This window comes from Caretta caretta, chromosome 1 (genome assembly GCF_965140235.1).
Source record: "Caretta caretta isolate rCarCar2 chromosome 1, rCarCar1.hap1, whole genome shotgun sequence".
Taxonomy (NCBI): domain Eukaryota; kingdom Metazoa; phylum Chordata; order Testudines; family Cheloniidae; genus Caretta; species Caretta caretta.
In genome coordinates, this window is record NC_134206.1 from 220,717,395 (window position 1) to 220,729,991 (window position 12,597).

General features: G+C 42.6%; 1 protein-coding gene across 2 annotated transcripts in view; it reads right to left on the bottom strand.

Annotated features, from left to right (window-relative positions):
- Positions 1 to 11,828, bottom strand: part of CRACR2A (calcium release activated channel regulator 2A) — a 93,369-nt gene extending 81,541 nt beyond the window's left edge. For both annotated transcript variants that reach the window (XM_075120796.1, XM_075120783.1), the window contains exon 1: positions 11,574 to 11,828. The gene's annotated coding sequence lies outside the window, so the exon portion shown is untranslated. The remainder of the gene's footprint in view (positions 1 to 11,573) is intronic.
- Positions 11,829 to 12,597: the final 769 nt, after the last annotated feature.

A 12,597-nucleotide genomic window follows, 5' to 3' on the forward strand; every position in this document is an offset into this window, starting at 1 on the left:
TCTCACAGCAAAATGATTGACCAAGAATTATTATTTTATCAGTTACAATTGGCTAATAACAGAGTAAAAACATCCAAATTGGTTAATAACTTAGATTGGTTAATAATTAAATCACACAGTGTTTTAATGCCATGTGCTGCAGAGAACCTCAGGAGACACATTAAAGAGCCACTTGTGTGAGCCTCAGTCTGTATCACTGATCTAAAGGATTCACTTAGAATATAAACAACCTGAATAGCAAAAAAACAGATTTTTTTCTTTATTTCCCTCTCTCAATACTATGCCTCTATTACAGAGATTAAGCAACATATCCCCCTTATATTGTAACATATAAAGTGTTGAATATGCCAGATCAGCAGACTGGGAGACCAATATCTTCTGTTTACGCACGGGATATGTATGGCATGGAGAGCATCAGTGCTAGTTTCTGATACTGCTCACCAATATGCTTCGTCCCTGGCATGGAGGGTAACCATCTCTAGGGCTGTCAAGGTTCCTTCCCCACCCTGAACTCTAGGGTACAGATGTGGGGACCCGCATGAAAGACCCCCTAAGCTTATTTCTACCAGCTTAGGTTAAAACTTCCCCAAGGCACAAAGTCTTTGCCCTTGGATTAGGTAAAACGCTGCCATCACCAAGTGTTTTAGACAAAGAACAGGGAAAGGACCACTTGGAGTTCCTATTTCCCCAAAATATTCCCCCCAAGCCCTTACACCCCCTTTCCTTTAAAATAAACAAGATGAGCACAAACCCCTTGGATTTTTAAGACCCAAAAAACCCAGTCAGATTCTTAAAAATCAGAACTTTATTAGAAGAACAAAAAAAAGATAAGAGAACAACTCTGTAAAATCAGACTGGAAAATAATCTTACAGGCAGTCAGAGTCAAAGCATAGAGATTCCCTCTAGGCAAAACCTTAAGTTACAAAAAGACACAAAAACAGGAATACACATTCCCTCCAGCACAGCGAATTTACAAGCCAAAACAAAGAAAACCGAACGCATTTTCTAGCTAGATTACTTACTAACTTTACAGGAGTTGAAGGGCTTGTATCCTTGATCTGTTCCAAGAGACAAAGGTATCACACAGACAGACAAAAACCTTTCCCCCCCCCCTCCAGATTTGAAAGTATCTTGTCCCCTCATTGGTCATTTTGGGTCAGGTGCCAGCGAGATTACCTTAGCTTCTTAACCCTTTACAGGTGAAAGGATTTTGCCTCTGGCCAGGAGGGATTTTATAGCACTGTATGCAGAAAGGTAGTTACCCTTCCCTTTATATTTATGACAAGGGCTATGTGTGCATTGAAATCACAGGATGTGATTGAAGCTTAAGTATATGTATCCGAGATAGCCAGGGTGCTGTAGCACAGAAGTTGTGGCAATGCATACTTCAGCGCCCATGAGTAAATACCCAGGACTCTGGGTGGTTTGTACAGAAGTATAGGAATGAAAGGGTAGTTCAGTCTCCATGGCCCTTTTAATGCATGGCTTTTCCATTGAGAGAGCTAACAAGCGTGCTAGCCGTGGTGGTAGTTTATGGGTTGTGATTATATGCCCACGGAGAGCAAAACCAAGAACCACCCAACTCATTTCAAACATGCCACCAAAGAGCCATCAGATGGAAATGACTGTCAGCCACTACTTGCAACTAGGTTTGTTTTTATAAATGCTGGTGCACTAACAGTGGTGACATTATCAGGTAAAGCATTATTCCTTTCATTAACATCTTTTCAAAACAGAAAATGTTCTTTCAAAGACATAAAGCCAGTGATCACAAGGAACACCATGCAAATAGGGCCAGAAGATCAAGACAACAGCAGAGCTGACTTCCAAGCAAAGTGAAGCCAATATCCAGCTGTCTTAATTTAATTTCAGACTGTGTTTATGTTTCACTGTGCCAAACTGTGAAGGCGAATGTGAATCCTCAGAATGTGGTGTCACATTAGTGAAAGATATAACATTCAGTTTATCCCTTGACTGGAATAGACTGGATCACATTGATCAGTACGGTATGTTACTGAAACTTTGCTTTAGTCATAGATTATCTCTGATTTAAACAGTTATTAGCAAAGATTTAGATAAAGTAGAAGACTTTAAAAAAAAACTTTTAAATTATTTCCATACTGATTTCAGAATGATTTGACATACTGGGTGATCTTCAGCTGATGAAAATTGGCATAGCTCCATGGACTAGACCTGGATGAATGAAATGCCAATTATTTTTCAAGAAAAATTGTGAACACTTGTTTTTTTCCCAAAGGTTTCCACAGATTTTTTGAAGTTTTTAACGAAATCCAGGAACCAACAAATTTTAGGTGTTTGAAAATTAAAAAATGATGTTTCCATTTTTTTAAATTCAAAATGGTTTTGGTTTTTATTTTTTCATTGAAAAAACTGAAAAAAATTCCACCTAAAGGAAAGTTTTCATGAAAATTAATTTTTCATTTTGGTCAAAATCCATTTTAATAATAAAATTTTTCAATGAAATATATCTGCCTGCCCTATCATAGACTTCAGTGGAGCTAAGCCAATTTACTACATCTGTGGCGCTGATCCATGGACATTAATTGTGTCAGTCTGTGACCTGTTACAAGCATTTCTCAGGTTATTTGGTACTTCAACTGTAGGTACTGAGATATTTCACTCTTCGGTTTCCTTATGTTTGGAGTAGCTGCAATAAAGAGCCTGATTCTCCATACTTTTGCTCTTGGAAGCGATCTTTCTCATGCAAGTCACCCCACTGAAGTAAGTGGAACAGATTATACTAGAAAGGACTACATGAGTGAGGATTAGACCTCTAAGGGTATGTCTACAATGAAATGTAAGCCCAGGGTTAGTAGAACTTGAGGTATCAGACCCTGGGTTTGTTAACCTAGGGCTTGAACGTCTACACTTACGTATAAACCCAGGTTAAGAATTTTTGAAACCTGTGTCCCAGCCTGGGGCTCCAGTATCTGTACTGCATTATACCAATCCAGGTCCAAACCCCCCATAACCCAGACTTCCTAGCACCCTCCCAAAATGTGACTGCTCTAGCCCTTTGTTTGTGGTGCACTGTGGGAAAACTTGACTGTCCACCAAACTTGACTGTCCAGAGGACAAAGAAAGTCCACCCATGGGGCTGTGGAATACTTCTGGCAGACTCCCAGAGCGTAAGTGTGGTAGGGCTATGTCTATACTGCAAAGCAATAGGGCTTGTAACCTTGGGTCCCTAGCTTGACTCAGGCTCAGCCCCTCTAACCCTGTGAAGACCCTGGGACCCTGGGTCCAAGCCCTGGGTTAGAGCAACTCATGTCTAGACAGAAGAGGGGTTAGAATAGAGCCTGAGTTTTAACCCTGGGTTTACACTGCAGTGTATACATACCCTAGGATACGTTTACAATGCTGCTGGGAGTGCACTTCCCAGCACAGAAAGACAGACAGACACTGCTGGCTTTGCTCAAGCTACTGTGCTAAAAATAGCACTGTAGCTGGGGGTAGCACACGTTGTAGCAGAGGTACTGGGCTGAGTACGTACCTGTGGTCTGGATGGGTTTGTACTCACGTGGCCAGTCTGAGCCGCCACCCTTGCTACCCACCTGCTACGCGGCTACTTTTAAGGACTAGCTTAAATACAGCTAGTGTGTGTGTGTGTGTGTGTGTGCTTAAGCTGGGAAGCGTACGCCCAGATGAGTGTAGATTAGGATTGCCAACCCTCCAGGATCGTCCTGGAGTCTCCAGAAATTAAAGATTAATTAAAGATTATGTCATGTGATGAAACCTCGAGGAATAGGGCCAACTGAAATTGGCAAACCTAGGGTAGATTATATCCTCCATTTGTTACAGTTGTTTTCTTTTTATACAATACACCATGTATCTTTACTGTCATCTTCATGCAGGAATATGAGGTATAAAAAAACCCTCAACACAGTTTGTTCTGTGTGGCTTGGCTATTCCAAACAAAGCATGGGAAATGTATACACACAGATCCACTTATCTGTATTTGATTAGCAGGTTGTGTGTGCTTCTGGTTCCTGGTCATACCTGCAGAAACATATCCTGGTATCACAAGGACCTAGTAATGTATCACTATGGATTTTGAATGGGCAGTTAATTCGTCACTATTTACAAGTGGAAATATAATTCTAAATTCCCTCTCCATGAGATAACTGGTCAAAGGCCATAAACTAGTTCTGGAGGAGGGTCCGCAAAATGCCCTTTGCTATTCCCCTCTATGCTCCACAGGTTCCATAGCAGGCTGACCTGTGAATGAAGAGAATGGGACAAGGCCCAGTTCACCTCACTGCTACTTCTGGGGACCAGAATTGAATACATCTTCCTGCCCTGGGAAAGGAGGAGGGGGATTATTTACATGCTCTAGGGAAGAGGCACATTTGCTCTGGCCTGCACATGTGTTAAAGTGTATTGGTTTATATGCCTGGAGCTTATCCATTCTCACCCTGGATTAGATAAGAGTTGCTATCATGACTAGCTGCATAGGGGAATGCTTGCTGACCCTTCTGCAGTGTCTACAATGGGGTAAGATCCACGACAGCAGTGCAGCCCCACACCAGATTTACCCAGTGTGGTGGCTTGATGGAATAACCTGGGCCTATATAATGAAATAAAATACATGCCCACTCTTTAATGATGACTGCATATTTACTCCCCGTGCCTGGAAAGACTCTGAACAAGCCACTGATGTGCAGGAAAAACATAACGTTAATTTCAGTCTAACCACAGTGTGGGCTCTCTCGCTAAATGATGTCAGTGTTTGCAAAACTGAAAGACAGTAGAAAATGAGTTAAGAAACCAATATATAAGTTTTTTTTAAAAAAAAGTACTGGTAGGGGAAAGACTGAAATATAAGGATAATATATAGATATTGCTCTGCTGAATGTCCCTTTTTAAATGCAATTCCATAAAGTAGTTTGATTCTTCTATAACATTAGTTTTATACCTGTGTAATTCCATTGACTTCACTGCAGTTACTCCTTATTTGCATGAGCATAAGCAACAGTAGAATCAGGACCAATATTAATGCATTTTACAACAGTACTTTTTGCCATTCTCTGTTTCCTTTGAATACATGGGGCAGAATCCTTTCCCTCACCCCCATCAAAGTCCTACTGACTTCAGTGGGGCCAGGATTTCAGTCTGATATAGTCATGGCCGTGACAAGGTAGAAAATACCTTAAGTCTTTTGGTTCATCTCCCTCCACTTAGTGCAGGATTATTGATGGTCATAATTTTGCAAAAATAAAAGTTACTTCCTTCTCCGTGACTATGAGACACGCTTATCAGGCATGTCAGCATATGGTGTTATTCATAGAACTGACAAGTAAATATCACTCCACCTTTCGGTCAGACAAATCAAGACAACCACTTAAATTAACTCTTAGCAGAGCTTTTGCCATATTCTCTTTTACATTCTATTAGGTTTATTATCATAATTAAGATCTAACTTATTTTTACCAGAGCTTTGTCAAAAAAAAAAAAAAAGAGAGAGAATAAAGTGAATGTAGTCCTAAAGATGGTACCAGACTGACAGCCCGGGAGACTAACTGCTTCTGTTTGTCAAAGGAACAAGTGTAGCATGTGCAACAGCAGGATTAACATGTCCTCTTTCCTAATATGATTGATCCCTGAGCTGAAGAGATGTCCTCTCGGACTGAAAAGGGAGTTTAGTCACAACAGACCATTAAAGCCTTATATCCAGATTTTCACAAGAGCTCAGTACCCATTTAGGTACCAAGCTGAATTGGCCAGCTGTTTAAACGTGCTCAGCTCCTACTAAGAACAATGAATCTGTTGCCATGCACTTTTGAAAAGCTGGTGACTGAAGTTCAGTGGCTTAATGGGGGCCGACCAATTCTGAAAACCTGGACCCTTGTCTCTGAAGAAGCTGACAGCAGGGTTACTATCATGGGGTGGTGGCTTTCTTGGGTGATGTTGACTCCTGACCACTAGGAAATGGACTGGGACTGCTAGCTGTAAGTAGTTAAGAAACACTCAATCACTCAATCTAAACCCTAATTCATATTGCAGCTGCCACTGAATATTGTGCTGCCCGGTGTAGGTGGCTACTAGCAAGCATGTATTTTGATCAATGGGCAATCACAGATCTTGTTGTCGAGCATGCTATCCACCTTTCATTCAGGCTAAATGGAAGACGCAATTAAGCTCCTTTATGGAATAAAACAGCTGAAGTAATAGAAGCCACCCAAGGCACTGGGACATTTGGGAAGGCCCAAGCAAGAACTAGCTCAGGGAGAATAAGAGAGGTTTCCTTGATTGCAAATGCAGGGGCTGGGGCATTGATTGGTGTGTCTGGGTGTGTCAGAAACAGGAAGTGACCAGAAAGCCAGGAGAAAGAAAGAGAAGTACTGGTGACTGTAGCCCTGGAAGCCAAAAGAAAGAGCTTCTTTTGGGGCACAAAACTGGCTGGAATGCAGCCGAGGACTTTGAAACAAAGAAACCACCTCCTGTTTGTTTCTACTGTTTAGGGGAAACAGGACTTTTCTGTACATCTTTGTAAGTAAGCAGGATTGCACCCAAGAAAGACTTGACTCGTTATCAATTTCCCCTCAATATGGAAACAACCCAGCAAGGCCCCCTAAACTGCCCAAGGGGCAACAACATCTATCAGATGGTAATAATATTAATTCACTACCAATCTGGACCATATTCAAATGAATAACCTTGCGGTGAAAGTCTGCATATCCTAGTACCAGTTCCTAAAATACCCAGTCCTCATCACTCAATATCTTTTAAGTTTATCTAACATATAGTTTGCATTTTCTTGTCTGATACAGAAGTCTGTAATACATTTATAGCAGCTCAGCACTTCTTGGCACGCGAGTTCATTAAACATGGTTACAGTTTTATTCTGGAAAATGATCAATAGAGGTATTCCCAAGTGTCAGAGTTCAGCAATGCGTGCATCTTCACATCTTTCCCTGAGGAAGTGCTAATGATCAAGATGTTTCTAAAAAAAAATCAAAAAATTTTGCTTACTGTATATAATTCTTCACTTCATTTTCAGGCCTCTGTCTCTGATCTTGTTTATCAACATTGCCTTGTTTGGGTGTTTAAATATCATGAAAGAATTTTTGGTCACAATTTTCCATTAAAATGACATTGGAGACGGGCAGAAGATGAAAAATTATTCACACCTGGAAAAAAACCTTATAATGAGAATAGAAAACATTAATTTAGCTGACTAGTTACTGGAATGGGGAAGTTGCATCACACGTGTCCATGTGCCATCAGATACACATGAGAGGGCAAATCATTTACTTCTTTATAAAACTGAGTGAAAATGAAGAAAGATTCTAAATAATAGCCCAAGAGGATTTCAGATAGTGGGCCATGAATAAGTATCTGGGATTGCAGGTGTGGGATTCAGTTAGGGTGGAGAAGTGAAGTTGCTTGACCAGGAGGATGGCAAAAATGAAGGAAGAAAGAATGATTTACAGTGGAGAAACTCTGTGAAGATATGGGATTTTCTCCAGAGACGCCCAACACCACATGAAGTGAAGTTAGGGTAGGTGGGACAGACTTTATGGTGGGACACAGGGCTGAAGAATATTCTGACAGTGGAAAGAGTGGAGTGGAGTGAACTGACAACCAGGTCTATGGAGTAGACAGCAGGACAAAGAGCGGTGGGAGTGACAGATAAGTCGTGGACATTGATCTGAGATTGTAGGAGCACTGGGTGGAGGGCCAGAGGGCAGTTGGGTGATGGTGAAGAAGAGGTACCGGTGGCCAAAAAGAGAACTCAGCTGAGAGATCAGAGAGGAAACAGTGTTTAATAAAGAAGAGGACAAGTGAGAGGCCATTTTAGCAAGTGGGAGAATTGATCTGGGGCTGAATTTCAAACAAGGCAGTGATAGGGAGGTGATGGGAGACTGAAAGATTAGGCAAGATAGCAATGTGGCATCTGAGACCACACTGAAAATGGAGGGTGGTTCTGAATAGAGCAACAGGGGCAGACAGGTGTCAAAATCAAAAAGGAAGGTGGATGCAGGGGAATCAGAAAAGTGGTGGTTAATGGCTACCTGATGCGGAAGAGAGGAATAGAGTTGGATGGAGAAGTAATGAGGGAAGAGAGTAATGGAGAGAGAGTAATTGGAATCAGCATGAGCAGGAGACGATAGCTTACAAAAACCTGGGGCATGCCTGTCATGGAAGTAAAGTAGTGTTTTCAAAATGTCATCCAGGGGGATTGTTCTGGGTGATGTACAATCTGGCCAGGACTGGCTGAGGTTGCCTGGAAACATAGTCAAATATTAATCACTGTGATGAGTTTTCTATCTTCTTTGTGGATAAAATTAATCAGATTTGTCCTGGAATGGCTGTTTCCAAGGGGGCAGATCTGTGTCTAGAGATAGCCTTGTCATCTCTAGCTGAGTTTCAACCGGTTTTTCCTCACACTGGACCTATGTACTGAGGGACCTTCCAGTTGCTACCCATGAGTAGGACTCATGCCCTTCATAGCTGTTAAATCAAGCAGTATGGCACTGGGTCTGTTGTTGGATGAAACCACTAGCAGCTCCCGAGGGCAGGGCAGGGTGTGAGCTTCCCTAGTGACTTATAGACCCTTCTTCTTAAGGTGGTGCGAGGCCCTTCGAGAAGAATTCCGCATTCATTCATCCTGCCATCTTTTTTTTGCCACACCTACATGCCAATCTTGATGAGGTCCTTCTCCATTAACATGATGTAAAAAGGTCCCTAGGGCTTTGCAAGGAATTGACTGAAGCCTTTAAGAAGTACACCCATATCTTGTCCCCTTTTCACACCAACACACTAGGTTGTGTTGTCTCCAACAGAACCTTGTCTGACCGCATGCTCCACTGCAACCACCTGGCACGCATGCAAATTGGAGGGCACATTAAGTTCTTGAGATTCTGGAGCCAGCCTCTGATATATTTCAGTTCATGAAGCAGCCACATGGCGTTCTCTGCTTCTCTTTACAAGGCGTTATAAGATGAATTCTTCCTGAAAACAGGACCTAAGAGTTTAGCTTATTATCGGTGTTATGAAATTGTTTTTACAATCAAAACAAAATTTTAAAAAAGGTCAGATGTCCCCAACCACTGTGCAGTGCCAGGGAAAAAGCTACACTGGGACCACATGGAGGGGAAGACTGGCTAAGCAGCATGTTCTTCACTCCTCTATGTAGCTACCAGTCCTCCACTCAGCAAAATGTAAGAGAAAATGTCAGTGGGGCCAGAGTGGGAGGGCGAAGAGCCGGAGAAAACCCTCAGCAAGTTGCTCGCTCACCTTGCAAACTGAAAATAAGCCACAAGAAAAGTCTGCAGATAGTGCTGCGTTGTGCATTAAGTCCTGCTCTTTCCTATGATTCTCCACCCCAGAGCCACAAAAGGAGAGGACTCTGCCCAAGACCAGTACACTTCTTTCACTGGTGACTAAAGTCAGTAGTGAACCCAGACATGAAAGACTAGTGAATGACCATTATTCCATCACCAACGAATATCACTACCTATTCAGTTACCAGCAATTTGCATATATTATTACCAAGATTGTAAGGTCTTTCAGGCAGGGCTGCTTTGTATGATGCCTTGCTCTTAAAATGTTGACGTAAGGGTGATTTTTTTTATTTGCTTAGTTTTTTGCTTTGATCCTAAGCTGTTTTTGGAAGGTAGACATTTAATTTACACCCTTTAACTAGCCTGCAGTTAAAAAATAGCAAGGCAAGTCCCCAATAACCCAAACCTCCCATTATCTGAGGTTTTGGACATCTCCTGAGACCTTTGAATAGCTGGAGTTTACCTGTATTGTAGAACATAATAATTTAATCTACTTCAAATGGGACAAGCCCCATTATTAAAGCGAAAGTAATGCACAGTCTACTGATATAGATGATAACATTGTTAACCACAAAAAAAATTATGTTAAACTCATCAAAAAGATGAAAGTATGTCTTTAGATGAAAGACCCACTGAAGATTAAAAATACTGACAAGGACAGTTATAGAGGGGTCAGATCACTGACTGGACTGAGAAATTATATAAACTTCATTTTAAGCAGCCAAATTCCTATTGATATTGCAGTGAGAAACATGTCATATTTTGATGGTAAATGGGGTCTTCCTGTATCTTGACTCTACAATCAGAAAAACATTCAAAATTACTATCTGCTCCGTTCAAAAGACTGAGGCAACCAGAAGGGAAGCTGACTTTAGGACAGTGCCATACCAGTGATACAGGAGTGCAACTCTGGCCCCAAAATGTTAAGGGGACTAGACAAATACCTTTTTGCAAGCATCAGTGTTAGCATTGCTGTTGGTTACATTGGGTACTCTGCCGGTCAGCCACTATACTGGCCACAATAAACAGCCTGTAATCTAAGTTAATGTCTCATCCATGAGTAGAAGGTGCACAGAGAAAAACAGCTACACAATCCTAAAACTAAATCAGCAAAGAAAGGCACAGAATAGTGATTTCACTAGGACCATATTTATCTGGATCTTAGCATGACAGAAACATTTGGCTCATAAATAAAACCCATTAAATAACAATGTTAGTTACAGTGCTGTTGGTACAGACACTTGTAAAACACCCTTTATCCAGAAAGCGCCAAAAAGCATTTTGCAGACCATTATAATGCTATTTTGCTCTTACATGGCGTTTTCCATCCAAGTATCTCACATAACTTTTCAACAGTATTAGTATCACTGTTTTACAGCCAGGAAAGGTGGAGCACAGACAGGTTAATTGAGTCGCCCACATGCATCCGATGAAGGGAGCTGTAGCTCACGAAAGCTTATGCTCAAATAAATTGGTTAGTCTCTAAGGTGCCACAAGTCCTCCTGTTCTTTTTGCACATTTTTATGGTGAATCAGAGGCAAAGCCAAGAACAGAATGAAGTCTGCCAGTCCTCCTCTAAACACTAGATAGTATTGCCTCATAATATGAAAGTCAGACAGCACTGTCTGGTGATTAGAGTCCTGACTAGGAAATATATGTGTATGCACATACACACATAGAGAGAGATATGTACACACACACACACACAGTGAAATCGATGGACACACACACACACACACAGAGTGGTTAAGTAGATTGAAACAGCATGCTGAACTCTCATCACAACAGCCAAGGAACAGGGAGTTTGGGAGAAACATTTTCCCCTCCTGTCAGGGGTGAACAGGAAACTCTTCCTCTACTTCTAGCACCCTCCCTTCCCCCCACAACACGCAGACTAGACACAAACAATTTAAACCCTGAGCAGGTGTTTTATACGTGTGTGCACGCACACAAACGCAGACACAGTTCTCTGATATAGTAGTCTCCTGGATGACACACAGCCCCTGTTTAACACTCTCTCATCCTTAGCCCCTAGCAGAATCTTTTGATGCCAGGCCAGTCAGCTGCCAGGCCCCCTTGCAGTGGTGCCATCCTTCACAGGGCAGTGCCTAAACAACACTGCTGTCTAAAAAGACAGTCCCCACAGAATTCAGTCACCACCGGAAGCATGCTGGCTGCTGCATTGCATCACACTGAGAAGAGAGGAAGAGGAGCTACTTATTGAGACACTGCACCCTTCCTTGAACACTTGTTTAAGTTGTTACCTGGTATTTATTTCTGCAAACAACTTTGTTCCAGGGAATGTTTCCTCTGCAGTCCCCCTGGCTACTTTCACCCAGCAGCTGGTCCGCTGTTACTTCTCCTCGGCCTGTGTCCACAGATGCCCATACAAAGAGGCCGTGCAGGTCCCAAATGGCCTTTCCCACCCAGCTGTGGCTGAAGAGAGAGGAAGAGAGCGGACTGCTCAACACATCTCAGACTTTGCTGAGGCATCTGTGGCATAATCAGGTGGAAAGGAGAACACAGTGAAGTCAGGGGGCGGGTCTGGAGCACGTCTAACCCGTTCTACCTCTTCTTCCTCACGGCACCCACACCCAGACCTCCCTTCAGCGTGTGTGTGGTTTTGCAGCAGGGTTGGTTTCATTTTATGCACTGCTCTTCAGCGCTCCAGCATGAGACAGCTCTGTCAAGCCACAACAACTTGAAGGAGGGAGCAAAATCCCCCATCCTAAGGGAGAGCCACCAAAAGAAACCCTCAAGCCAATATTCATTGCCTTCCCTCTCAAACCCTTCCCTGAGGGGATTCCCTTCAAGTATTTTTAGGTCTTAGGGGGTGGGGAGGGCAGTGTTTTATTAGACTATTATATTACCCTTGTAGTTATTTTATTGTCCAGCCCTCAGGCCCTATGGCAGGGTGAGGTGGGGTTTGGACAATTAAAATCAGTATTTAGTTATTCAGGTTTAATCCAACACTGGCAATATCCCCAGTGCTGTCTGCAGGTGCTGTCTGCAGTGGCTTCTTTTGAGCAAGGCGCGAGAGTACCCGCACTTCTGAAGGGAGCACAGCCATTTCTGAGGGTCTCAGCCAAGCAAGAAGAAAACAATGCAGACTGGAAAGGGTAAAGCTAAGGTTAATGGAAGCTGGGCTGTGTGAACCGGCGGGGTGGGGAGGGAGGGGGTTTCAAACAATTCCTGGGAAGCTGGACCCAGGCCTGTCAGAGGCCCATAAAGAGCCTCTCCTGTCTTTTTCCCCCCACTCTCTCACTCTTTGCTTCTGTGGTGGGGCTC